The sequence below is a fragment of the Callorhinus ursinus genome, unplaced genomic scaffold (genome assembly GCF_003265705.2).
Source record: "Callorhinus ursinus isolate GAN/ISIS: 27379988/994484 unplaced genomic scaffold, GSC_fseal_2.0 scaffold6, whole genome shotgun sequence".
NCBI classification, from domain to species: Eukaryota; Metazoa; Chordata; class Mammalia; order Carnivora; family Otariidae; genus Callorhinus; species Callorhinus ursinus.
Genome location: NW_027397068.1, coordinates 73688312 through 73716040, shown reverse-complemented (window position 1 = coordinate 73716040; position 27729 = coordinate 73688312). Strand labels below are relative to the sequence as shown.

General features: G+C 44.3%; 1 protein-coding gene and 1 long non-coding RNA gene across 4 annotated transcripts in view; one reads left to right on the top strand and one right to left on the bottom strand.

The window, feature by feature from the left end:
- Positions 1–27729, top strand: part of PRKN (parkin RBR E3 ubiquitin protein ligase) — a 1304062-nt gene that overhangs the window by 1129482 nt on the left and 146851 nt on the right. The gene's annotated exons all lie outside the window — the stretch shown is intronic.
- On the bottom strand, positions 8437–9189 carry LOC112819400 (uncharacterized). Its single transcript, XR_003206841.2, has 2 exons — positions 9055–9189; positions 8437–8838 (listed from the first exon to the last, which is right to left on the bottom strand). It is a non-coding gene; the product is annotated as an uncharacterized lncRNA (long non-coding RNA).

Below are 27729 nucleotides of genomic sequence, written 5' to 3'. Positions count from 1 at the left end.
AAAAGATTTTGAAAACACTGTCCCAGATTAGGAGAATTTATTCAAGTTAATTCTAAACCTTTGGGGACTAAATAAGAGAAAAGAAATGTTAGAAAGGGGTATTATGTTAAAGGGGCAGTAATGCATGGGGCCTTCCTGGCACCTGAGCTTACCTGGAGGAACGGCTTTCTGTAAAGCACCTTCCAGTCTCACGCACGGGCTCTGCAGCCAGTTGGTTCAGTGGATGGAACAGTCAGAAAAGAGAAGCTGGCTCCTTGGAGGCCGAGTTCATAAAAAAGATGGGGAGCTTGATCTGCTGGGACTGTCAGGGTAGAAATCCAAGGTTCAACTCTCATCACAGGGATAACAGGGGGCTTCAGGAAAGGTGACACAGTGCACTCTAAAGAATGTATCATCTGAGCTTCTCCAAGCAGATTTTAAAAGGTGCCCCACCCCCACTCACTCAGGCAGACAGAGGTCACAGAACTGGCCCCCAGATGGCATCTTGCTGTGAATTAAAAGATACCTCTTCCCCATGTGGGCACAGGCTCCTTCAGGTTACAAGGTCCAGGGAGACCAAGGCCAATGCCCTCTGTTGCCAAGCTCATCGGGCCCAAACCTTTGTTCGGTGCACAAATTGTACCACTGTACATGGAGGCCCTGGCTCCAAAGTCGTGCTTGGTGCTTAATAAATGTTAATGAATGAATGAATGAATGTTGAATAATGTAAAATTGCATCAGAGCCTGCCCCCCACCCCTGCCAAGTGGCAGTTACCACAGCCCTTATGTCTTGTTTAAGGATGTTAGAGCATTTCTAATGGTTAATAGCAGATAAAGAAGAAAGGATGAGCAGAACAGGGTTTAAAAAGGGGGAGGGGTGACAGGGACAGGGAGAAGAATGTGGCAGTAGGAATGAGAACTTACTGGTTTTAATAGTTGAGTTTATCTGCAGTTAAAATCTGTGCCCAGTGTTCTAGTCTACATACTTTGCATAGTGAGTTAGATGCCATCATCTGAACCAAGTACAGTTTTATAAGCAACTGAAATACATTGAACAAGTCTGTGTGTGTCTGTGTGTGTGTGTCTGTCTGTGTCTGTGTGTGTCCATCTGTGTGTGTCTGTGTGTGTGTCTATCTGTGTGTGTGTCTGTGTGTGTCTGTGTGTGTGTCTGTGTGTGTGTCCATCTGTGTGTGTCTGTGTGTGTCTGTGTGTGTGTCTGTGTGTGTGTCTATCTGTGTGTGTCTGTCTGTCTCTGTGTGTGTCTGTGTGTGTGTGTCTGTGTGTGTCTGTCTGTGTGTGTGTGTGTGTGTGTGTGTGTGTGTGTAGTGGTCTACTGCAGGTGGGCCAGTAGGACCAGTTCACAAGAGCTAATTATGCATATTTCTTTCTAGCTCTGTGTTCAGTAAATTTCTAGCTCGAAATTGACCATGATGATATCATTTACAAGAATAAGTTCTTTCAAGAGAGTGGGATGGGGACCAGTTTACTAGCACCTGCTCTGCGTGTGTGTGATCAATTCATTATATTTGAGCAGGGGTCTTTAGAAGATACACAGTGCTAGACAGTCCGTAGAGACAACTTTGGGTGACAGGCAACATAAACCTACCTTTCAGTTAACCTTCCATATTGTATGTGTTATATTTTTGGGCTATCAGCATAATTAGATTAAAAAATTTGGTGCATGTATTAATAACATCATCTAGAATATCATACTGCTTGCCAGTAATGACTCTAAATAATTTTATTAATTTTATCTGTAGGCTATTCAATAGCAAAATAACACACAAAGAGTTTTCAGCATTTGCAATTAGAACCGATATTTCCAGGTTAACACAGAACCTTGCCTGGTGCAATTCATTAAATGTAAGGGTGTAATTAAATATAGCCATCCGAGATTCCAGATATTAGATATACCAAGTCCGGCAGGTAGGTGCCCTTGTCTCTGCCCATATTTTAGTACTTAGAGCTTGGAAATCATGCCTCTCATGCCTCCTGATAGTCTAAGCTTTTCCTCTGTTTGCTTTCTGATCATTTCCCTCGTCTGGTTTTATAATAAAGCATCTCTGAACTTCATTGTCTACTTGAGGCAATATTACTGTAGTATTTTCACATTGTTCCCTTTCTAAAGCATCCATTCACTAAAGAATTCTTTATTTAATCTTTATTACATCTCTGTTTAATCTTGCTCAGATGCATCCAGGTAATTTAAATGGCAGTGACTATATGACAAAGTATATACAGAGTTGTGAAGAATGAGAACAATTAGTAAGGTTCATGGGTCTGGAATTCATTTAAGCGGTCTTTGAGGAATGCAGTTTTCCTGTTTATTTTACCTCATGGTGCCATCCCCAATTTTATTGTCTACTTAGGACTATTCATTCCAAGGCCTCCGTTGTCAAGCAGGAACACACTCATGGAGACACACCAGCACACAATAGCTCACCAATTCTCTTATAAATCCAGTGTTTGCTGTGGTGTACACTACACTAGATTCATGTTGAGTTTACAAAAGCAATAAAGTACAAAGGTGTCCTATCTGAAATAGATACAGAATACTTCGGAAAATCAGCCTTGAAAGGAAGCTTTCGAATACCTCAGGAATCCAATTCACTTACCAACCTCCAACATAAAATTGGAGAGGGATTCTAGCAGAGGAAAAAAAAAATAGGCCTAAACCAAACTAAATTGAGGACAAAATTCAATAATAATAATTACCTCACCAACACCAGCAGCAACCAAAACAGGGAGTCATAGTTTATATTTGTACAGTGATTCACATTTCACCCAGGCATGGTTGAAGCAATACATGGTAACAACAACAAAACAGTAATAATATAAACTAAATAAAGTTAAAATTGTATCAGATACTTAGGGAGACACTTCCTGTTCTACCAGAGCCACTCAAAATGATTACAGTTGACTTTTTTTTGTGAATCCCTTTGTCACATATTATAGAGAAAGACATTCATTTGCCCCATTTGCTCAACAATCTCAAGTTTTTGTTCCCTTTGGGTCTGACATTCAGTGACCAGGCCACACAGACGACTCTCAGTGGGGAGTTCCAACCAGTGGTGTTTGTCATCACTGAAGCATGATACCTTATGTTTTTATTTACATTTAATCTGCAAACATTTTAGTCCACTACCATCCACTGATCAGGATTTGGTGATAAATATACCTGTCCTTAATGAGCTACATTAGCATATTGTGAAAACAAGTTTTTTTTTTTACCAGAGAATATGACCTTAGATTTTTCTGTCCACTTTAAAAGTCAGAAGTCGAGTTGTCAAAAATAAAATTTGTATTCATTTTCTATTGCTGCTGTAATAAATTGTCACACCAATTTATATATGGTGACTTAGAATAACACAGATTTATTATTTTATAGTCCTAGAGGTCAGAAGGCTGCTACCAGTCTCTGTGGGCTAAAATCAAGGTATCAGCAGGGCTGCATTCCCATGTGGAGGCTTGAGGGGAGGATCCTTGCATTTTCCAGCTTTTACAGATACCCACGCTCCCTCCCTGCTCCAGAACAGCAGTGCTTCCTCTCCCCGACCTTTCTTCCATACCCACATGTCCCTCCCACTACAGGCAGGGAACCTTCTCTGATCTTAAGGATTTAATAATTACACTGGATCCACCCAGATAATCCAGAACAGTCTCCCCATCACTTAACCCTAATCTCACCTGCCATGGAAATTAAGATACTGTTAAATTCTAGGGATTAGGGCACAGAGAACTTTCGAGGGGCTGATACTCTGCCTCCCATAATGGCATAAAGAATATCCATCCCTGTAGGCATTCTAACTCCTAATCATGCTCCCTGTGCTCCTCACTGCTGTCCCCCTCCCTAGACAAATTTAAGTCAACCCTGCACTGGCGTTCTACCCCAGAAGGTTACAGCCAGTATCGGTTGTCACAGTAATTCTGTGTAACAAGCAGTGACGTACACTGCAGAGGCATATTTTTTGCTTCTAAATCTATGGTTCAGCTGGGCAGTTCTGCTGACCTCGGCCAGTCTGCTGACCTTGGTGGGGCCTCCTCAGTGTCTGCAGTCACTTGTCAGGTTGCGGGAGGGACCTAGATGGGACAGGTGGGCTGACTTCCATCTGCTCCCTGTGGTTCTGGGTCATGGCAGAGGCAGGGGTCCACGAGAGAGCAGAAGTGTGCAAGGCCTCTTAAGGCCTGGGATGGGGACTTCGACTGCACATTGTCACTTTCCCCCCGCATCCTTTTGGCCAAAACAAATCACAAGGCCAGTCTAGCCTCAAGGAGTGTGGGAAGAAGGGAACCTAGAGTTGGTAAAGATATGGAAGCATGGAAGGATGGAGAATGGGACTCCTCCTGCAGTTTATCTACTCAGAGGCACTCAGCATCTTAATATGAATTTGTGCCACCTTTTGAGAATCTGAGTAGAATTTTCTCTCAAGCCTAAATACAAAGACAAACTCTGCCCCTGAGCTTCTGGTGTGGTTATGGCCACATGATTGTACCTCACCTTGGACATGAAATCAGGGTGGGCCAGGTTGGTCTTTGGAAGGAAGACTCCCTGGTGTATGGATATTTGGTGTATGGTGAGCTTATCTTCTAGCACCCATGCTAGCACTAGGCACCTAGTAGGTATTAAAAGATTACTGAAGGAATGGTTTTGTCTGATGAATAATGCAAATATTGTAACTTACCACATTTCTTGTTTCCTTTAAATCTGGAATTCTCAGAGACAAATCGGTAATAGGTTAGGATTTCTGGGTGCAAACTCTAAATGTGACTTTATTTCACTATTCTGATTGATGTTTCCATTACCCTGATTTCATTTTCTGTTTACTTTTATAACTGTAGGTAATTTGGCTATCTCAGATCCTTTTTAGAATGACCTGCACCGAAAACAAACAAAGTTTCCAACCTATAGAGCTGATAAAGAATTAGCTTCTCAACAGGTGAAGTCTTAAGGCCATGTATACTGAAGCAGTTGCCAGTTTCACTGATTTTCTAGGTTTGGTGGCATTGTGTGAGAGAAAACACACACACAAACTGAATCAGCTATTTAACGACTCTACCATTTTCTGTCTGTGTGTACATGGGCAAGTCATGTCACCCATTTGAGCCCATCTGTAAAATAGAAAGGGTAATAATTAATAATAATAATAATAATAATAATGCCAGCATAATGGGGTGATTTCAAGGCCCAAAGAATACAAAGGATAGCCCCAAGTACAGTGGCTGGGACTATGGAAGCCTTGATCAGTAATGGTGGGGATGGGCTCTGGGGACATCCTAAGACTTGGCTCCTTTCTTCCACCCGTTTTGGCTGACTGACGAGTCATCTGTCCCGGGCACAAGAAGGACAAATTCAGCTGGTGCAGACATGAAGGTACCAAGGTTACCGAAGGTGGCGGACTTCTCCCCCCCTGGGTGACAGTCGTCTGTAATAAATCATTTAGCCCTCCCTTTCATTCTCCATTTCCTATAGAAGAGGACATTTCCAGGAGATTCCTTTGCTAAATGGGAATTTGATCCAGGAAAGAACTCATGAACGTGAGCTAACAATGCCCGGCTGTTCACTGGGCTCATTGTCACAAGGCCAAGCGGAGAGTCTTGCTTCCTTCCCCCTTCTGCCTGCACTGAGCGGACCAAGGCTCCCTTCTCATACATTTTACCCTGATTTCCTTCTCATAAGTCTTTTGGGGCAAAGAAAAAAAAAAAACAGTGGGATTGGGGGATTATTGACTTCTCCCACTAGGACTGGCTATGGAAAGGGAGCCACTGGTCAGAACCAGTCTTGTGCTCCCAACCCCCTGCCCCATTGACCCTTGTGTTCTGGTCATTAGAGAACAAGGCAGAGAACAGGGTGTATGTAAATGGAGAAAGGTTTGGAGCAGCCTACTTGCTGGAGGGCCAGGCAACAGGGAAGAGGCCCACAGGGCCTGGGAGAGGGGGCTTTCATCCCCAGACAGAAACAGGACGGGTCCTAAACTGGCTCAGGCTTGCAGCTCTGTACAATTAATTTTATATGCAAGTTTTCAGTCTCTTGCTTGTAAGGGATGACCTCATACGACACATCCCTATGGCCTCCCCACTCCTCGCCTGTCTCACACAAAACCCCACTCATATGTACACACAGTATAGACAAGCAACGAATGTTATGACTCTGAAGTCTTGTTTTCACTTTCAAGGATTGAATATCACTTGCTTTGGAGGAATAGAGGTAGAAACAAGCTAAAATGAACATAATTGATGTTTTGAAATGTGTAAAAATAAAAACAGGCTTTAGAATTTCCCATTAAGCTTCCTGTGATCCCTGTACATCAGAGGAATGCAGAGACAACAACCAAGTCCACTCTCTGGTAGGATCTGTGCTGTTCAAGCTTCCTCATCTAAAGGAAAGCTGATGAACATTTCACTCCAAGAGAAAACGCTTCTCATTTTGTGCATCAGTAGTAGGTGAAAGTATAATTTTGAGGACTTTTCACCTTTAAGCTCCCTTGAAGAAAGATGTTTCACCTCCAAGGAGCTGATCCTGCTACCCTACGCAAACAGAGGAGATTGCTGTTATTTAAGGAAATTCAGTTCTAAAGATCACAATCCTTCTGGGACTCAAAACTTTCAATTTAACCTCGTTTAGGTTCTCACTATCGGTACACAAAATGATTTTTGTTTTTCTCTTTGAGAACGTTTAGTTCAGATCGCTTCTGTCCAGTGTGAATGGAGCCTCTGTTATGGGCTAGACATTTCGGTAGGTGCCGGCAGCAGGATACTAGACCAGCCTCCCTACCTTCAGGGCTCCACAGTCTACCAGATTCCAACACGCTTTGGGAATTGCTGTGACAGAGCCATTCTGTGGAAAACTGTTACTCTTCCTTGCCTTTTCACTAGATGGGCAGTCATGGAAGTAAGTGAAGGGTTTTCTGTGTTTAAAACTAATGATGAGAACTTCCTCAAATCCACAGACTGAATTGTGTTCAGTTTTTTTTTTTTTTAAATCCACGGACTGAATTGTGTTCAGTTTTTTTTTTCCCCAAATCCCCAGGTGGTAGAAATGTTGCTTCCTAAGTTCTCTGAGGCCTCTATCCACACCCAGGTTCTAACAGTATTTGGGGATTTTTATCAGATTGGGTTTTGGAGAGGATTTGTGTCTACATGTATATGGAGGTTTGCAGTGAAGAAGGAGGAGGAGAAGAGCAGCAGTTGTAAGAGAAATCCCTATAAATTTTTTTTAAAATAATGTTGCCTCTGGGGCGCCTGCCTTTGGTCGTGATCCCAGGGTCCTGGGATCGAGCCCCGTGTTGGGCCCCCTGCTCAGCGGGGAGCCTGCTTCTCCCTCTCCCGCTCCCCCTGCTTGTGCTCTCTCTCTCTCTCTCTCTTTCTCTGTCAAATAAATAAAATCTTTAAAAAATAATAATAATGTTGCCTCACTGAAGGCACATGAAACTGGAGAAAGACCTTCTCCGCTACAAATGTTAGCAATAGGGACATGCGTAACATAATAACGATGATCTTATGAGTTGTCACACCACTAGTTCTAAGGTGGGGCATTCGCAGTAGTGACCAGACGCATTATTTTGTGATGTGTCTAATACAAAATGACACCGTGAAAAGCCTTGCAATTGATGTGACTCTCATTCTCCGTGAGGGAGCTCAAGTATGGACCCACTGTGTCGCTTTCTGTCTCTGTCGAGAGAGTCTGTGTAGAAGGAGATAGATTTCTATTTCTGTTACATGTGAATATATTTTCTTCTGAATTTATATACGAATCCTCCTTAATTTGATTAGTAACCAATGACTGTGACTTGGAATAAACTGGCGTTATCAGTGGATATTCCTAAAAGATCATAAAAGCTTAGTTACCTCCAGATTTTGAAAGTTGTACATGCAGCTAATTTTATGATAATTCTTGTCACAGGTGTAATCTTGGCATAATATATACATTGGATTCAGCCATGTCCTTGTTGCAGTGAAAATAAAATAGAAACCATTATTAAAGTATGTACCAATACATAACGTGTTAGAGTATGAAAGAAAAAAGCAACAATACATCTTCCCCTACACACAGCCTGGAGTTACAGGATGCATTACAAGGGTCTCCATTTGGTTTTGTCTGCAGCGCATCAGGGATAGATAAGTAAGCCCGACGATTAGAACATGGGGTTACCTCTGCTACTTTGAGATGCCCTCAGACCTGACTCCATGCCATCTGCCATCTAGGGTCGCCTGCTCCTTTATTTATTTGGGATCACAGGGCCTTTTGCCTGTGTTGATGTGATGAGTTGGGCGCATGAGGTATTCTGTCCGCGGTGGAAGTGACAGCCGCCTGGATGGGGACCGATGTCACAGAGAGTACCCCACTGCTGTCATCTTTGCCTTACACTTCCCATTATCCTGGGTCTGACTGTTTACTGGAAATACCAGCTTTCTATAGCCTAAAGACAGTGAGACTATCTTATGTGGTGCACTTTAGAAACTGTTGCGATGCCCTGGAGGGCATCCTAGCTGTTGTCCTAAATTGGGATGACAGTGTTGCTCATATTAAATTGCCTTCTCGCTTGGCTCGGCATGCTGGGATCCATATCTGTTAATGCAGGAGTGTCCAAATGTCCTGCTAGGAAAGCAATTTGTTCCTCGGTAGGGCGTCAGGGAAGCAGCTGGTCTAAGAAGCCTTCAGAGGTGATGTTAGGGGCAAGTTGTGTTTTTCTTGATTTAATGGAAAATCTCACGGATCCATTGCCTCACCTGTCCTCACCACTTGCCAACAAGGCAGCACATATCCATCTTCAGCCCCCTCCTTTCCATCCCTACGAGCCTGGCATTGCCATCCTGTGGAGAGTCAGTCCTCCGCAGAGCCTGGGCTTCACGATAGACAGTCTGACAACAACAAACACATCATTAATGGGTTTTGTTTTTTTTTTAACGCGCTGGGGAGGCAGCACAATTTGGAGACATTCAGTTAAATATCACACTTGAACTCCACTCTGGTTTTTTTCAAAAGCACCTCCCCAAGGAGAACTTCTGTACACACACCATATCAACACCTGCCCCCCACATCCCTCCCGCCTTACCACCCAAGCCCAACGAAGTTACTTTCTTGAAGGAAGCGCACGAAATTCAAGGTGCCCGCTTGCATGGCTGTTCCGCCGGCGTGTATGTTCAATGACGAGCTCCCAACCGGACGTCAAGAGCAATGACCGGACACCAAGTTCATGTTCACTGTGTGCCACGGACGCTTGTCTTGAAGTGTCTGATGAGCAAGGAATGTTCACGTTGGCTCTGACGGGAAGGATCTCTTGTGGCCCCAGTAACCAGACCGAGAGGCCTGATAATCCAGAGACGGAACAGACCTTCCAAATGGGCCGTGGTTGCATTGGCGCCCCCTGCCTGCCATCAGGGCGTGCACGTTAGAAATGTGTATGATAAAGCGTGGCAGTCTTAACATTCATGGGAAATCCAGCATTCTTTAAAATATGGCAGGGATGTTGTACGAAGCGCACAGTTGGAAGCAAGGTCCGTGTCTCCGAAGGCAGGTTATTTCGTTTTTTGTTCAAATATAAAAATGGCATGTTTAATACTCAAGAAGAAAGAGAGCTTCCCCAGGACAACTACTGTGTCTTTAATGCACTCTTTTGTGCAGTTGAATTTCTGGATGATTTTTATGGGACTTTATTACAAAATTTGTCAGACCTAACAAATTCTTTGAAATGGAAAGTACGTCCTTCCATAGTACAAAATGATTGTGTTTAGGCAAATGAGTAATAAATTATTCATATGCCGCTACTGTTTATCATTCTCTTACTCATCATTCTGTCCAGAAGCGGAGGCCTCCTGTTTCGTCAAACCAACCAAGACTCACCCCTGCCTCTAGACTGTCTTGTAAGAATCAGCGCCTATGGCTGTCATCACTTTGAGATCCTACAGAGAACTAACTCATTTTGGTCCAAGGCTTAATAAGCGATTGCACACGTAGTAAAAGCGACCGGTAAACACTCCTTGATTGGTAATCAGCCCAGTCATATTTTTTGTGTCTGACTATGCCTTGCAGTCCATTTTGACAAGCACTTCTAGGGGCAGACCCTACATCAGATACTAGGTTACCTGATCAACCACTGGTACTAAGCTTTGCATTTAGCGAAACAAAGATGATTGTGAAGAGTTTGTGCAGTCTTTATGTTAAATGTCTTCACTACCTTTGCATTTTGGTGAAGACCAATTTTCTCATAAGTTAAATCTACATTAAACATTGGATTCCTCTTTTTACAGTCACTGGGGTATTTTGAAGAGCCATCTGTAAATTCCTGAGCCTACTTACAAAGATGTTTTCCAAGTCACCAATTAAATAAGACCCAGAACCCGAAACTGCAGGGCAACCTTAGCCGTAACCTTCTCTGTTGATGTTTAGCTAATTAATAAACTTTAGGTATGGTCAGGTTTTGTTTTTCTCCTCATAGAATATGTTAGAATAAAGAATTGATATTTTTTTTTTAGATTTGCATAGATAGAGAAGCCAGGAAAGTGAAGAAAGCCCGTAAGGGTTTCAACCCATCATTAAAAATTTGTCTTGGAGGCCCCTCGGTACGGCCTGTGAACTGTGTACCTACCCACCTACCTAGAGCAACATCACGAGACATGGCCAGGCTCTCCGTGAGATTCTTACTCGGCAAAGCTTCTACCCGACTGTTCCTTCCCTGCCACCCCACCCCTGTCCACTTCTGCTTTTTGACCTTGCTGGCCACTCCACCTTAGAAAGAAATTAAGTCAGTTTAGGTGGGTCTTGCCTTTGCTAAATCCCCTCCAGTTGGTACCAAACCCCGTTCTCTTTAAGCTGGTTTCAGATGGCTCGATACCATGTTCTTGTTCCAGTCCTGGGTAGAGGCAGGAGACTAAGACTGAGACCTCATTGAAAGGCATCATTCTGTTTGCTCTGGATTCTCCAAGGTACTGGGAGAAGGAGCTCATCCACTCTGCCATATGTGGAATCTTCTTGAGTATACCACAGCAGCTCACCTTATTAAGATTGTAAAGGAACCTCTGAAAGATATGCACATACCTTTTTAAGTCCCTTCCCTGTAAGTGTGCTCTCTCAAGTACCTCCTCACGCCTGGCTGTCCCTGATCTGCAGCCCTTATGGGTCCTGCCTGGGGTCAGCCCACCCGGGTCTGATCATACCGACTCCACCCAAACTGTCGGCACGTCCCTTCATTCTGGGCGTTCCAAAGTTGCTAGGGAGATACGTTAATATTCTGATACTCAGTCAATGTTACGAGACCAATAGTCGAAGTCTGGAGGACACACTTAGTACCCTTCCTTAGTACCCTTCCTTCGGAGTCGCATGTATCTGCATTTTACTAGAGACTCCCATCTCTCATCATTTAGAGACATCCTAATGATATTTTCCTCTAGATGGGAAAGGGAGATGGCCCCATCAGGCCGGGGGAGATATTTCAGGTGAGCAGGATTTGGGGGTGAACCTCGAACAGCACCCGATACGTCACTGGGCGTGTTGCGTCTGAGCAGCCTCATCCCTGGGTCCCACATGCTGTCAGGCCTGACGTGGACTGTAGGGCCAGGAAGGCCCAGCCACCAGCAGCCAGGCCTCCCTTGTCCTTCTAAGCCTGGTTTCGTGCAGGTAGCATATGTCTCAACGAACAAGGCCACAGCTCTGTCCTTCCCTGGTAGAACCCATCCCCATGCGAACTCCCATCCTCTTTCCAGTTTCCAGAGCCACAACCTGCACCCCCGTCTTCCTCCCTCCAGGTGTGGAGGGGCAAGCCCCCCGTCCTCTGGGCTTAGCCATTCTGCACCCTCCACGACCAGCGCCGCCTCCCTCGGTCAGCCTGCACTCCCAAAGCAAGACCTGGGCATGGGGCCTTTGTCCTTGCATTCTGACAGTGGATTGACTGTAAATGTTCCTGTCTCCCAGGTCTCCAGAGAAGGAGTTTTTCCTTTACTTGCATCTGGCCACGAGTGCAGTCCTCAGAGTGTGTGTGCTCAGCCATTGGTGTGGACAGAGATTTCTTGTACTCAGCCGCCCTCCCCTACAGCCTCCCCGCGGTGTGGCAGGCTGCTCGGGGAGCTGCTTCCCATCTGATTCAGTTCGCCGGACTTTCCTGGGGGCCCGTTCTGTGCAAGGCCCCCTGCCAGGGCACTGTGGATGGGTGCAGATGCTCGGGAGAGCAAGGGGGGCACAGTGCCTGCCGTGCAGGAGGCTGAGCTCCGGTGGAAAGGGGGCTTGGGGACCGGGCAGCGGGCACAGGGAGGGCCACCCCGGCTCCGGCACAGGGCCTGCCAGCCCACCTCCAGGGAGGTTGGCTGAGCTAAGCTGGGTTCAGGGCATGTGGTTGTGAGGACATGGTGCCAACAGAGAAGCAGCCATGCTCTTGGGCTCTTTCCCAGAGAGTAGCTCTGCCCCTGGGACTGTCACTTGGGTTCCTGTCTCACCCAGAACACCCTGTCCGCCCAGGTGGAGATAGCGCCTGGCTCTCCGGAGGCGGCACCGGGCCTCCCTGTCCAGCTGTTTCTGGGCCCTTCTCCTGAGCATCCAGTAGGCGCTGCGTGAAGCCCTCTCATCCACAAGCAGCAGGACTGAGTGGCCCCAACCGTGTCTGAGGGTGGCCAGACCAGTGGGATGGGGGCCAGTCTCACCTTCATGCCCCTCTAGGGCCCTCTCCCGCCCCGGTGCTCAGTTGCCAGAGAGCGAGGCAATGACTGTCCCCACGTCCACCCCAGCCCCAGGCCCATGGCTTTCCTCTATGGCGTCCTGAGATCCCGACTCTCACAGCCAAGTCTCTCTCCAGCTCGAAACCACAGAGCTGCCAACTTCTGTCAGGTTCATCCTTCCTTGGGAAAGAATCAGCTTTTAGATCTCACATATTTGGAAATAATTACAGATACACGGGGTGTTGTAAAGGTAACACCGAGGGGTCCCAGCGGTGGCAACATCTTCCCTAACTATAGTACAATATCAAAACCATGAAACTGACCTCGTTAGCATGTGTGTGTCTAGTTCTGTGTCATCAGATCACGCGTGTGGATTTGTGTAACTACCACCTCAACCCTTGATTCCACTTCGTCACGGTGCGGCCGGGTGCTTACCAAAGCAGAATTCCATGAGATGGAAAGATTCAGTGGTTCTGAGGCACGGCGGTAGCACCTTAGGAGTTACCAAACTTCGCAATTCTAGATCAGCCCGTGCTCTCAGATCCATCAAGATTGGTCAGAACAAATGGACTAAATAAATATGTCAATCACCTGGAACTCTGCCCCTACCAAATAGACTCACCCTGAGCAATCACAAGTCGGTGATTGAAAATGTGCTCTGAGGTGACCATTTTGCTCCCATGTTGCTGACAGAAATACTTGTTCTGAGCAGCACTTTCCCAAGTCAGACTCTGGCGAAACCTGTCTGCTCCACATCACTCCAGTTGAAGTCAACACTGCTACTACAAACTCCATGATATTACGTGTTTTTCATTAAGGAGAAAGAAATCCGTCGTTCAACCTGTGGATTAAATGTGACTTTTTAGAATGAGACATAAAATGAGAATAAGTCCCTCAAAGCATCAACTTGATTTTCATAATAAATGCGTCCATTGAAATGGCAGCGTTTTCAAGAGTCATGTTTCTGCACTTTCCTTCTTCAGCTCACATCTTTGAAATGCTGGTAATGACCTGGTCTAAGGTCACGTGGGGGAAAACGGCACGAGTTTGGCATTGCATTAGCGGTATCTAAATGAAGCTTCTGAAAAGCTCAGTTGATGGTTATGTTTAATAATTACATGCAGTACTTGCAGGTCATTGAGATAAATCACATAATGTTGAACTTCACAGTCTTAGGGGGAGAAAAAATTATCTCCTTTGCCAGAGATTATCAGGTTATTAATTTTTTTCAGTGCATGTGTGAAAAGCCATTAGCCTTTTTTTTCTTTTCCTTAAATATCTAGCTCTACCAGGTGATGGTACTTAAGCAGTGGTAATTTTCATTGGGCAAAATTACATTAGAAGAATTTCAAGTCCTGTCAAGGTGAAAGCTAACCAGTTAGTAAGTAGGTGCCATCAGATTTATAAGCAGTGGATGAGTATGTAGAAGTCTCGAAATTCTCCAAATGGCAATGTGATTTTCTAATTTAATCTGTATTTATCCCATACTCAGATCAGTGTTAAACAGAGAATTCCTTTTACTTATTATGGCAGCCCAGTGAAATATCGCTTCCAATCAAACACAAGTGAAATAATACAATTTGCTCCTCACTTTAAATGATTCTTCTTTAAATGCTGAAATCCTGATTCTCATAGCTTAGGCATCCCACAACTCAATGCATGGAAAGTAGCGGGGCGCCTGGGTGGCTCAGTCACTTGGGTGTCTGCCTTCGGCTCAGGTCATGATCCCAGGCTCCTGGGATTGAGCCCCGCATCGGGCTTCCTGCTCAGTGGGGAGTCTGCTTCTCCCTCTGCCTCTGTGCACCCACTCTCTCTCTCTAATAAATAAATGAAATCTTAGAATAAATGAATGAATGAATGTGTGGAAAGGAGGAATCATCTCTAAAGGTAATGTAGCCTTAAAAGAAGAAGCCCTACGAGATCATACTATGAATAGAACTATACTAAAATGTGTGCACTTGAATTAAAAACTCACAGGAAATGCAAAATAAGGAAAATTACTGGTTTAATATGGTGATACTATAGGCATTTTTGCTCCTCATGTTATTAACAGTCTATAAAACAGTAATGTATTTCCTTACAAAACGCAAAAGGAAAACAGATGGGTGCGTGTTTGTCTCCTCAGTATTGTGCATGTGACAGGGGTTCAGTAAGTGAAGTTGGATCAAAGTATAACAATAAAAAGGGGACTTATCAGTATAATCAATTTATGTTTTCACAGCACAATTTACAGAACAGGGTGGAGACACAGCACATTTGCTTAATGCTTTTGTGAGGGAGTAGACATGTATGGAATGGCTTCTGTGTTGCTAGAGTTTTCCCTGGTCCAATTTGACCTGGCAGCCAGGCCCCTACCTCACCTCGAAGCTCACCTGCATGAGACCTCAGGCCCCTCTAGGCCTCAGGTGCAAGTGGGCCTGAAGGAGCCCCATGGCCTTGAGCGCTGTGGTTTCTGGCCTGCTCCCTGATGTGTGCGTCCCGCCCAACTGGCTCTCCCATAACCGACCCCTCCTGGCCTCCCAGTTCCCCCAGTGATAGAGGGTTCCTCTAGTCTCTAGTAGCTGAGGCCCTTTCTCCCAAACCCAGGCTCTTCAAATGAGGGTCCCTGCTCTAAGCATCACAGAGACTTAGCTGCTCAGTATGGTCTCCTCTCCAATTACCTCTTCTTAGATGGTCTGTTCAGAGATGCAGATCCTTAGAACATAGGTTCTTCTCACTTGTTCTCATCTCTGTCCCTTGCATCCACATCTTCTCAAGTTCCTCCCCAAAATAACCTATCCCGGTGTTACTCTGTTTTCATACCTTCCCTTCTGAACCCCTTATGCCCATAACCCTTCTCACCCCCTAATAAGACTTTGCCCCCAAAAACCTGATCAGAGTCGCATTCCTAGCCTCACATAGTCTGACTCTGCTGTGCAGTCCAAGCCCTATTTATAGCGGTGCCCACGACTATGGCCATATTCAGCATCCAGCGCGTGCTTGGCCAAGCCCAAGGAGCCCTTGCCCGGCTGGATAAATACCTCTGGTTTGCAGAGACAGGAGAAAGGAAGGCCTTTTTCATTTCCTCTTTCATTGATCCCTTCATTCACTCGTTCATTCTTCCAATCAGTCATTTGTTCATAGTTCCCAAGATTCTCATATGCCAAAGAATGTCCTTATTACTAGGGTTACAGAGAAACAAGCTTCGTGCTTTTGAGAAGATCACCATTCACAGACTCCTCTCCTTCTAGAGGTGAGATAAAAGTTTACTTAGGTTGTGCCAAAATAAACCAAGAGTGGCTGAAGTAGTTAATGAGACTCCACGGACTCTACGGGGTCCTATCAGGGGGCAGGGCACAGAGCCCAGCTCAGGATTCCCCAGGAGAAGCAAGGCCGGCAGGCTGGAAGGAGTACAGGACGTCTCAGGTGGGTGGTGAGGCTCCTGTCCCCCAGGGAATCTTTGTTCTTTGGGTGATAACTGTTGAAATTCTAATCAAGATGGCGAACCCAAGGAAGCCTCTCATGACCACCATGAGACATATGCACAGGAAATGTGTTGTCCTTACCACTAGGTGGCCCTTCTGGTGGCTTGTCAAGTACTTTTCTTTCCTGAAACAAATTTGCCGATATTTTAGCAGCAATACATTGTATTTTTTATTATAGTAAGTCTCACGGAGCTGCTGTTCCTCAGAGCTTCCCTTCTGGACGAAGTATATTTCTGCTTTCATTTGACTTCCATGGAGCTTAATTTTGATCACTGGTCACTTTCTTCCAGTTGTTTTAAACAATTTTTTGGGGTTTGGAATGTGCGAGTTTATCGTGTTTGCAGCAGTCAGAGGGCTCGCAGAGTTTTTTTTTTTTTTTTTTACCAATAAAAGTGATTAAACCACCCTTAATACTGTTAGAGTAATATTATGCTTCAGGGGTGTCTTTCCATTTTTAGACTGACCTTGAGTAAATTGAGTACCCGTGTTTTCTTATTCCCATCAAGCTCCAACTTTATCCCAACCCGTTGGCCCCTGGCGGGCGAGTTTGCATGCAGAGATGAGGATGTAGCATGTGCGCACAGGTATGTGCATGTTGGGAAAAATGGAGACATGAGCCGCCACCAAGCTCACACAGCAAGTCCCGGCTTTCCGGGGATGTAATGAATGGAACTGCAGGAGCTGTCTTCCCCAAAGTGAGACATTCTTCTCCCAGACTAATGTTTTCTGCGCCAGTTGGCAGATTCATTTTTTTTCCAAGATCAACCCATCTGCCACTTGTGTCCCACAGGACCCTGGCAACTTGCTGCCCAGGTTGGGCTTTTTCAGCCTGACCCCTGGCCGGGGCAAGCTGCAATGTGGTGATACTCCTTTGCAGAATTGTCCGGTCACTTAGGCAGGTCTGCACTGTTATTTGCTCATGTCACAAAGGCTTGGGGTTCTTGAATACATGGGTGACAGTATTGCTGTACTTCCAAAGGTGTCCCATCAGTTGTCCTGGACTGAAAGCCTTCCCAGGAATAGCAAGCATGTCAGATATGGCTACAGAGTCCATGAAAGACGCATTAGTTTCCTGCTCCTCCTTCCAAATGCTGATTTTTTTCTAGCCTCATTGCCTATTACCTGGGAGTCTAGAAATAAAGAATCTCATCTCCAGTTTATACATCTCCAGTTTGTACAATCCTGAGTCCGCAGAGTTTATATTCTGCTGGAAGGGACCATTGACCAATGCCATGCACCGTCTTGTTGCCAAAATATAAATCATCTGAACTAGACACACATAGGGAAAAAAAGGAGTCTAGTCTGTTTTCATCTCCTCTGTTTTTAATAAGCTGACGTCATGCTTCCAATCCAACCAATTGAATTCCTTCAAAGCAGAGTGACTCCAGCCTCATGGGCCAGGCTCTTCGAGGGATCGTCTCATCTGGTTTTCTTAAAAAATCTACAAAAGAACATTCATTTTCCTTCCTAGTAAGCAATGTCACTGTTTATCAATATGTGAGAAATGTCTTATCAAATTTTCAGATAAACTGTCCTTTGTTATCGTTAGAGTCAATTATCCTCGGCGACTGCTTCATTTTCTACAGCAAACAAAAGATCAGTGGCCTCTTTAAAAATAGCATTTTCCCTGTTAGTAAAGGAAAATCATGTCTGGATTGGCTTCTTTGACAAAACCAAAGCTCTTTCCTTTATCCAGACTTGGCACCGGCGATACTGAGACACCCTCCCTATGACAGTGGCCACAGGGAAGGGGCCCAACTTCAACCCCCTTCCCCACAGAGAGGCATCTCTCCCCAAAACATTTGACCCCAGTGATATGGCATTACACCTTCCATCATTTACCTTTAGAGAAATAGAAAATGTAAACTCTAGACTTGCTATTATTTTCTTCATAGTTATCAAAAATATAACTTGTGCTTTAATAACATTAACTCTGGGTCCCTGAAGACCCAGGCTGGTTACTTATGCAAATAGCTGTGCTTTGTAATTAGGGTAAAGCATTTTGGTTAAATTGCTTTTCTACACCTAGAATTCTATCTTAGACCAACCTTTGTAAATAAATGGAACCTGCTGGGTTTGAAAATTAGGGTACTAAACGCAAATGGGTACATTTCTTCAATAAGCTTTGCCTTTGGTGTGTTGGTTTCACATTTGATTAACTTGGAAGAACAACTTAAATCTAAGATCTCAGACACGGCTGCATACCCCATAATATCTCAAAATGCGAGGACAGTTGATTTATGACAAAGCATAAAGAAGGCTCGTCTCCACAGATTTTTATCATTTTTAGCTGCCACCACATCTAGAATTCCATCACTAGAGAGTGAAACATTTAAGTTCCTTTCCTTGAAAGTCTTCTTTTAAAACACATTCTTATGAAAGTATTTATGTGTAAAAACTATGTCTCTTGGTGATGCATTTGTCTTCAGAAATTGATTACAGAAATAATAAGGAGGGTAGAGGATTCCTATCCTGGCAAGGGAATGAATCCCAGAGCCTCTGGCAAAACCAGGCCTGCAGACGTGCCCCTGAAGACCCACATGGGGTTGGGCTGCACAATGGCTTCCATCTTTTTTCATTCATTTTCATTTTTAATTGGAATATTTAACTTTAAAATATAGGTTTATAGCTTCTCCTTTAAAAAAAAAAAAAGAAGAAGAAACTCTTGCTATGTGGATGGGCATTCTCATGTAAAAAAAAAAAAATCGGGGTGCCTGGGTGGCTCAGTCGGTTAAGCATCTGCCTTCAGCTCAGGTCATGATTTCAGGGTCCTGGGATCAAGTTCCACAATGGGCTCCCTGCTTGGCAGGGAGCCTGCTTCTCCCTCCGCCTCTCCCCGCCACCGGCTTATGCTCTCTTGCTCGCTCTCTCTCAAATAAATAAAATCTTAAAAAAAAAAATCCTCTAAAGGTGATGCAGTAGCGCCTCCCTGAACCCATGCAGGTGTTGGATTTGCCACCTTCCCAGCCTGCTGCCCGCCCAACCCCTCAGGCTCCCTGCTTGGCTCCAGAGATCCCTGAGTTGGCTCCCTCTCTTTTTGAGGCTCCGCCATTCTCTGTGGTCTCCTAACAGATCATTTTCCTTCTGAATGGACAAGTGAACAGCTAATATTGGGACTAAAGAGTTTTTCTCAAGCACTGCTGAGAAAGATCCAGAATGCAGAGTTGCCAAGGAGCTGCTGCTGAGCCAGCACTCGGGCGTTCTCACCAAAAGGAAAATGCCAACTCTTTCTGTGACATTATCATGGAATTATAACCTCCAAGAACCACAAAACCATTCTCCTATTCTTAGCTCCGGTCACTTCCACATCACCCTAGTGTTTAATTTGGGGCAAAAAAAAAAAAAATGGGATGTAGATGGATTGGAAGTGATTCATCTGAGAGTGACAAAAGTGATTAAAATGATTGAAAAGTTGTAAAATTGATCAGCGAGGATGGGCTTGAGGACCTGGACTTATTAAGTCTGAGGACAAGGAAAGCCCGGGTGGATTTACTCAGTGTATTAAGGGACATTATGTGGATGATGCTGCCCAACTGCTAAGGACAGAGCTATTGGAAATGGCCTTACAAGACAGCAGGGGAGAATTTTTAATCATGTAGAGTGGAGAATGTCAGGACCATAAGCGCTGCCCCTTTGGAGAAACATTTCCGACATAGAACATGCGTATCTATCATTCTCCTTGAGACAGGGTTTTTAAGGAGAGAGTTGACAAGTAGTTTTATATCCTAGGGGCAGGAATTTGTGCCAGATGACCTTGAGGGGCATTATCTATTCCTTTGAGTCAACGGAATGATAGAAGGTCTTGAATCTGATTTTAGGGTATTCAAATCAAGAACACAGCAGCTCCTACCATCAAAAACCAAACTACAAGGACACACACTTTTTTTGCTATTGAATTAACACTTGGACTCTCAGATATTCATGCCATCATTTCTTTTGTAGTCTGTGATTGCAAACTAACAGTTATTCGTCTGCTGTGCGACTTATAAAAGGGGTGCCGCTTTTATGCCTAACATGTAATACTTCCGCTAGAGAAGTGTTTCCATGGATACGCTTTGTCAGAAACTTCACTACCAAAGATAAGAATATAGACAAGCATTCTCATGTGTCAGAAGAGGTAGGTCACTCATTTCCACTACTATTAGGCATTGAGCGCCTATTTATGTCGCAGAATCTGTGTTTTTGCACGGAGTCTACAAAGGTGAAAAAGGAGCTCGGTCTCCAGGTGGGGGTGGGAGGTACAATGCCAGACCCACGTGGAAACCTATTATCAAAATCTGGTTCACTAAGTGGCGGGAGGAGATTGCAATGAGTACAAAGATGGAGGTCTGAAAAGATGAAACACCACCTACAGTGGTCAGAAATGTCAAGTGTGCACTGTACCGTTAGGAGCAGAGAAAAGACAAGAGATGAAGGCAGGAGGAGAAGGGAGGGTACGGGAGAAGGAGTTTGAGAGAAGAAAGAATTCCTTCCCAAAGCTGTGCGCTAGGTTGGGAGGGTTCTTGGTGCCAGGGGAAGCTCAGCTGCACCCAGCAGCTCCCTGCGACTTCCGGTCATTTAGGAGGAATTGTGATTTTAAGAGACGGATAAAAAAAAAAAAGTTTTTCCTGACATGACGCCAAAATTCCCTCCCTGAAACTTCTACTCCTTGGTCCAAGATGTGCTCCTGGAAGCTTCTAGAGTTAGTTGAGCAGACCTGGCCATGAAGTCCTTCCCTCAGATCACTTTTTTCTGAAGCCTTCACCTCTGCCCTGCCTTCGGCTTCCTGTGCTGGGGCTCCTGGCTCCGGATGGCTCTCCTGCCTGCATGGGTTCCACTTTGTTGATGTCTCTTAAATGTGGCTCCCCACGCTGACCTCTCTCTGTACATGAGACCATTGGCACAGCATATTGGCATTAGCATTTGAGATGGCCTTAACATACTTAGCTAAAAAGATTTAAATTTATAACAAATTAATATTGCACGTATTTAGTCAGTGCTCTAGGTGTGTGGCTGGGCACCTCCCAACCAGACTCACTGGGGGCATCTCCCCTGCACGCCCTGGCTCCCAGCTTCACCAGCCCGCATCGTCCTTCCTCAGCGCTTGTCCCTCTTGTCACTGTCCTGTTGGCTCCAGTGACTGGCACCGAGCAGTCATTCAACAAGCGTTTGTTGGTGAATACATTAATTAGGCAACTCACTTTGGGCTTCTCTTGAGTTTACTGTCAAATGGAAACACCATGATGCTCATTCCGTTTGCTCCTATATCAACTCCTGACTTATGATAGCAACTCAGTCAATGGGTGTGGAATGAATGAAGGGTCCTCCATCCTTTTTTTGTCCCTGCCCACCTGAGGCCTCTGACCCACTCCTACCTGGCTCACTGCTCATTATAGTGATTCTCGGACTTGGAGAAAGGTATGCCTGGCTGGGGGCTGTCCTGTGGAAGAGTCCCTGAGTGGTTCCCATGGCAACTCTGCCCTCCCCTGGGCTCTCCCTCAGAGCAGAGACTCTCCACTGCTCTGCCATGCGGGTAACTTTTGTGTTCGTGATTTTAAATCATGCTCACTTAATTGATGCAGTTAGCATTGGCCCATTCTTCCAGCCTCCTGAGGCTCTTTGGATCTTTCTTCAAGCATCTGATTTGCTGATCATATTGTAGCTTTTGACATCTAAAAACATGAAAAATCACATCTCCTATTTCTCCATCCGTGTCATTGATATGACCTTCAACATGTATTGATATCTTTTCTCATGCTACAGGAATAAACATGATAACAATACACCATAAGTCAAGGTTGAAAATCCAGATCATGGATAAAGCAAGAGTTATATTGACCACAAAGGCCCCCCGGGATGCTATAATTAAGCATAGGGCATCTTGATAATCAAGACAGAAAGGAGGCATGACCAGTGACACAGTTACCATTCTCAGATTAAAAGCATACCAGTAAGATGGCTGCATAATATTCCATTGTTACGCAGCCATCAAAAAAAAAGTAAGAAATATTTGCAACGACATGGATGGAACTAAGCAAAGTAAATCAATCAGAGAAACACAATTATCATATGATCTCACTGCTATGTGGAACTTAAGAGACAAAGCAGAGGAGCATAGGGGAAGAGAAGAAAAAAATGAAACAAGACGAAACCAGAGAGGGAGACAAACCATAAGAGACCCTTAATCATAGAAAACAAACTGAGGGTTGCTGGAGGGGAGAGGGGTGGAGGGATGGGGTATCTGGGTGATGGACATTAAGGAGAACACTGATGGAATGAGCACTGGGTATTATATAAGACTGACGAATCACAGATCTGCACCCCTGAGACAAATAATACATTATATGTTAATTAATTCAAATAAATAAATAAATAAATAAATAAAAGCATACCAGATCCTTAGGGGAAGCAAGCTTTTCTTAACAGTGGATTCTAAAAGAATTTTCACATTTGACTTTGTCTCATGGCCACCCTATCTATGGTGCAGTGAATAATGTTTACGTTCTTTTTTTCAAAAAATGGCAACTGTAGTACTGGACCAGATTGCTTCTGACGTGAACTTCACCAGAGGTGTGGTAGCTCTCAGAGCAGGCCCTGGAGACAGAGCACCTGCCTTGGAACCCGGCTCAACCACATAGTAGCCCCAGACTCTGGCCAGTCCGCTAACCTCCATACCATTCCTTTAAGTGGGGATAAAGTCTGCACCTCCTGGGGTCATTGTCGTGGGTAAATGAGTTAAGACATGTAAAAAGCTCAGCTCAGTGATGGCAGAGGTTATTTAGGATAAAAATGGTACTTACCCCATGTGTCGTGAGAATGAACTCGATAACGTATATAAAGAACAGTGTCTAGCAAACAATCAAGTCCATGAGTGTTGGCTTTTCTATAAGAGACTTTTTTATAACCTGTTCTAAAAAGATCAGATATCTTCACAATGATGTCAGTAAATTGTACAGTCCTCTGTGCTATAACAGCAAGCCATTTACCCCAGCCCGTTCTACCTGCTTTTAACCCATCTCATATTGCAAATGATGTCCAGATTTCCCTCGATCCCATTTTCTTTCTCTAGAAGGAAAATCAATTTGCACGCTATAATGCCCATCTGGTGTTTGCCTCAGGCAGGAAGACACACCCTGACAGTCACGGGATACTTCTTTCAACAGCCATAAAATAATAGGATTTTCCACGGATTGAGAAGTTTGATATATATTATCTAACTTAATCCATACCACCAACTCATGAAGTAAGAGATACTATTCTCCAAAAACAAAAATGAAAAAAATGTGGCTTGAAGCAATTAAAAACAATCCCAGGTGTCACATACTACTGAGTAGTGGAGTCAGGTCTGGAAGCGGGTCCATCTCTTCCAGACCAACTGCTCACGCGTGTTCCACACCATCCTCCCTCAGGTCACTGCTGGGTGGATCAGGGCCACTCAAGCCCTTACCAACACTTTTCCATCCTCCCTAGTAGCAGCCAGTACCCGGTACACGCTATGTCATAACTATTACCTTTCTATAAATGCACAGGTTGCCTTTGGGGCAGTGCCCCCAAGCCCCTGTGTGTCTCTTTCCTGTTGATTACCCACCTCTCACTCAGGGAACTCTTACCACTCCCATCCCCACAGATCAACACATAGAAATAACACATCAGATTATCCCATGTCTTTATTTTTATTTATTTATTTATTTTTAGATTTTATTTATTTATTTGAGAGAGAAAGAGAAAGAAAGCGAGAGAGAGCACAAGCAGGGAGGAGAGGGAGAAGCAGTCTTCCCACTGAGCAGGGAGCCCGATGCGGGGCTCGATCCCAGGACTCTGAGACCATGACCCGAGCTGAAGGCAGACGCTTAATCGACTGAACCACCCAGGCACCCCTATCCCATGTCTTTAGATGTCAGAAAAGATTCTAGAGTCAGGGATGCTGCTTTGGAGAAGGGGCAGGAGTGCAAGCAACTTAGGGTCCTGAAGAACTTCCCTTACTTCCTAACTTTAGTTAGAACTGGTTCCTTCACCATCGATTATGCAGGCTTGAAGAAACTGCCCTTTCGTTGCTTCTGGTTTTCTACACAAAGTCTTCATGAGTTTAGAGGAAATATTGTATTGACTTGTTTTACAGTTACTTAATCTCCTTATGCCTCAGTTTCCTCAACTATAAAATGGGGAGCGTAGTGGCACCTCTTTCACTGGGGTGAGGATTCAATAAACTGACATATGAGGAACATTTGAACAAGGCATGGCACACAGTTGGCATTGTCCGCAGCGAGGATGATGATAACACACTTTAGCGTTTCTTCCTGTCATCTATAATAAGTGGCTTTTAACACAACTCGTAAAAAACGTTTTATGTCCAGATGATTCAATAATCAGGGTATTGTTCTCTCACTTGGCTCACAACTAAAGCATGCAGACTCTCTCACGTCACTGACAAGCATTTCCCCAGAGCAGGGACATCTTACAAACATGCCCTGTATCCTCCAGAAGGACCTGATGCAGGCAAGAAGCTCCTGTGTCCTTGGACAAGTTCAGCAGGTGAGACAATAGACAGGACAAATGGCCAGTGTCTGCAGCACACCAGAGGCACGGAATAGAACACTGAAGGGAAAGGAGACAGTTACAAATTAAAGAGACTTGAGACAAACAACCATATGAACATCTGGACCTCATTGGGAACCTGATTCCTGATGTAGACCAACCAACCATAAAAAGACAGCTTTCCACAGACTGGGAGAAAACATTTGCCAAAGACACAAATGATAAAGTACTGTTACCCAAAATATACAAAGAATTCTTAAAACTTAACAATAAGAGAATGAACAACCTGATTAAAAAAATGGGCCAAAGGCCTTAACAGACTCCCCAGCAAAGGAGACTTACAGATGGCAAATAAGCATTTGAAAAGATTCTCCATATCATGTGTCATCAGGGAAATGCCTAGTAAAGAAATAATGAGATGCCACTGCACACCTACGAGCATGGCCAAAATCTGGAACACTGACAACACCAAATGCTGACGAGGATGTGGAGCCGCAGGGACTCCCATTCACTGCTGGGGGGCATGCAACATGGCGCAGCCGCTCTGCAAGACCCTTTGGCAGCCTTTCACAGAAATCAACATACTCTCTCCGTACACTCCAGCAACTACCCTTCTTGGTACTTACTCAAATTAGTTGAAAACTTATAGTCACACAAAATCCTGCCCATGCACACAGATGTTTATAGCAGCTTTATTCAGAACTGCCAAAACTTGGAACCAACCAAATGTCCTTCAGTAAGTGAATGGATAAATAATCCATGGCACAGAGCTTTCAAGCCATGCAAAGAAATGGAGGGATCTTAAATGCTGCGTATTGCTAAGTGAAAGAAGCCAATCTGAAAAGGCTGCATACTATGTGATTCCAACTGTAAGACATTCTGGAAAAGACAAAACTGTGGAGACAGGAGAAAGATCAGTCACAGGGGTTTGGGGGAGAGACGGATAGGCAGAACACAAAGAATTTTTAGGGCAGTGAAACCACTCCATATGATACTATCACAGTAGATACATGTCATTATACATTTGTCAAAACCCATAGAATACACAACACGAAGAGTGGGTCCTAATGTAAAGTATGGACTTTAGCCGATTATGATATACCAATAGAGGCTTATCGTTTGTACCAAATGCCCCACTCTGGTGGGGAATGTAGATGCCAGGGGATGCTATATATGTGTGCAGACGGGATTTATGGGAACTCTGTATGTTCTGCTCAGTTTTGCTGTGGACATAAAACTGCTCTGAAAAACAAAATCTATTAAAAAATTAAAATAAGGACAGTTTTGACACAACCAAGTTTAGATGGTAGTAACAAATCATTATTAATTTTCATATTAAAGATGGGTAAGATTTCAATAAAAGGACACGGAGAAAGGACTTTTGGAAGACGATGCCGCATGAGCAAGAGTGAAAGAGGAATGAAGGCAGCATTCAGAAGATAACTTGATGCTCAACTCATCTTTAATCTCGAGAATAGTTGCAGTTTCAAACACTTTGTTTCACTGTTCCTGTATGTTTCACTGTTTCTGCCCACCATTTCAGAAATCATAGTATTTTGGCATTGAAATTCTACTGCCCGAATGGCTTCTTAAATCTGGAAGAGAATAAAAATTCTTTATCAGTTCAGATAAATGATGTCATTTTGTCATCTCACATTGTCACAAGAAGGGAGGGTATACTACGATAAGATTCTCTGTATAAGAGACCACATCCACCGAACCTATATTACAGTAGATTGTTACAAGTGTTCTACTTTACTATTAGTTATTGCTGATAATCTCTTACTATGCCCAATTTATAAATTAAACTTATCATAGGTATGTATGCCTAGGAGAAAAATGTCGTATGTATAGGGTTTGGTACCATCCACGATTTCAGGCATCCGCTGGGGGTCTTGGAACCTTTCCTCCACGGATAAGGACACTACTGCAATTCTCCAACTTTAATGTACCTGAGAGTTGTCCTAGAGAAGGAGAGAGTTACGAAAACCACAGATTACTGGGCGCCCTGCCGTGAACTCTAACTCAGTAGGTCTGAAATGGTATGTACAATCTGCATGTCTCAGGAGCATGCCAGCTGACTTGGGTCCAGGTGGTTCAGGGAGCATTTAGAGGTATGTGAAAGGGACTAAGGAGATGTCGCAATTTCTAAAGTTTGGAGAAAGCAACAAGGAACAGAAGTGAGGAAGACAAGGGTTCTAAAACATTGGTTAAACCTGGTTTTCATTTCAATACTTAAGACCATTATGCACTCCGCAAAGAAATACACTTTCTTCGACTTTTAGAAAAACACAGTCCTCTGTCTGTATTTTCCCACTTTTGACAAGGACGTGTGACAGAGAAATCTTTCTCTAAGTGAAACAGACATGTACGTGTCATGACGAAGGGCAACTGACGAGCCCATTGTGATTAAGTAATGAGCCTGGGAAGTATCTTCACCATATCAAGGGAAATTCTTCACCATATCAAGGGAAGTCCAGAATTTTATGTGTAGTCTCCTAATTTGTAAATGTTGGCTTCTATTCTTTTAAAACGCTCTTTGGGGCAAAATAAAGCAAAACATATGTGCCGGTCGAGATCCAGTTGTGACCTTTGTACTAAAATAGAATTTGGCTGCTGAAATTTCAAAAGAAAAAAAAAAAAGATTCCTTAATGTCTTAGTATAGACTAAAGTCTGTCGCTGTAACAAACCACCTCAAAATTGTAATGGCTTAGAACAACAAAGGTTTGTTCCTCACTCATGAGACGTGTCCATTCGGGTTGGCGGGGAGCCCTGCTGCACCTCATCCCCAGCCAGGGGTCTACTGGTGGCGACCACATCACCCTGAGTGTCACAGCCGCTGACGCAGGGGCGAAGGAGGGACGGGGAGTGGAACACCAGCAATTAAAGGCTCTGGCCTGCAAGCCACATATGTCCGTTCCACTCATGTGTCATTGGCCTAACAAGTCATTTGGCTCCATATGACGTGAAAGGGGCAAGACGGGGCCATCCGCCCATGAGCTGTCATGGAGCAGAGAGCCGAAAATACTGCTGAGCAGAGTTAGTGTCCACCAGAGCTGGTCACGTGTGGCCGTGGGAGGGGCGACTTGAACTCTAAGCCACAGATTATTTTTTGTCAACTATGGA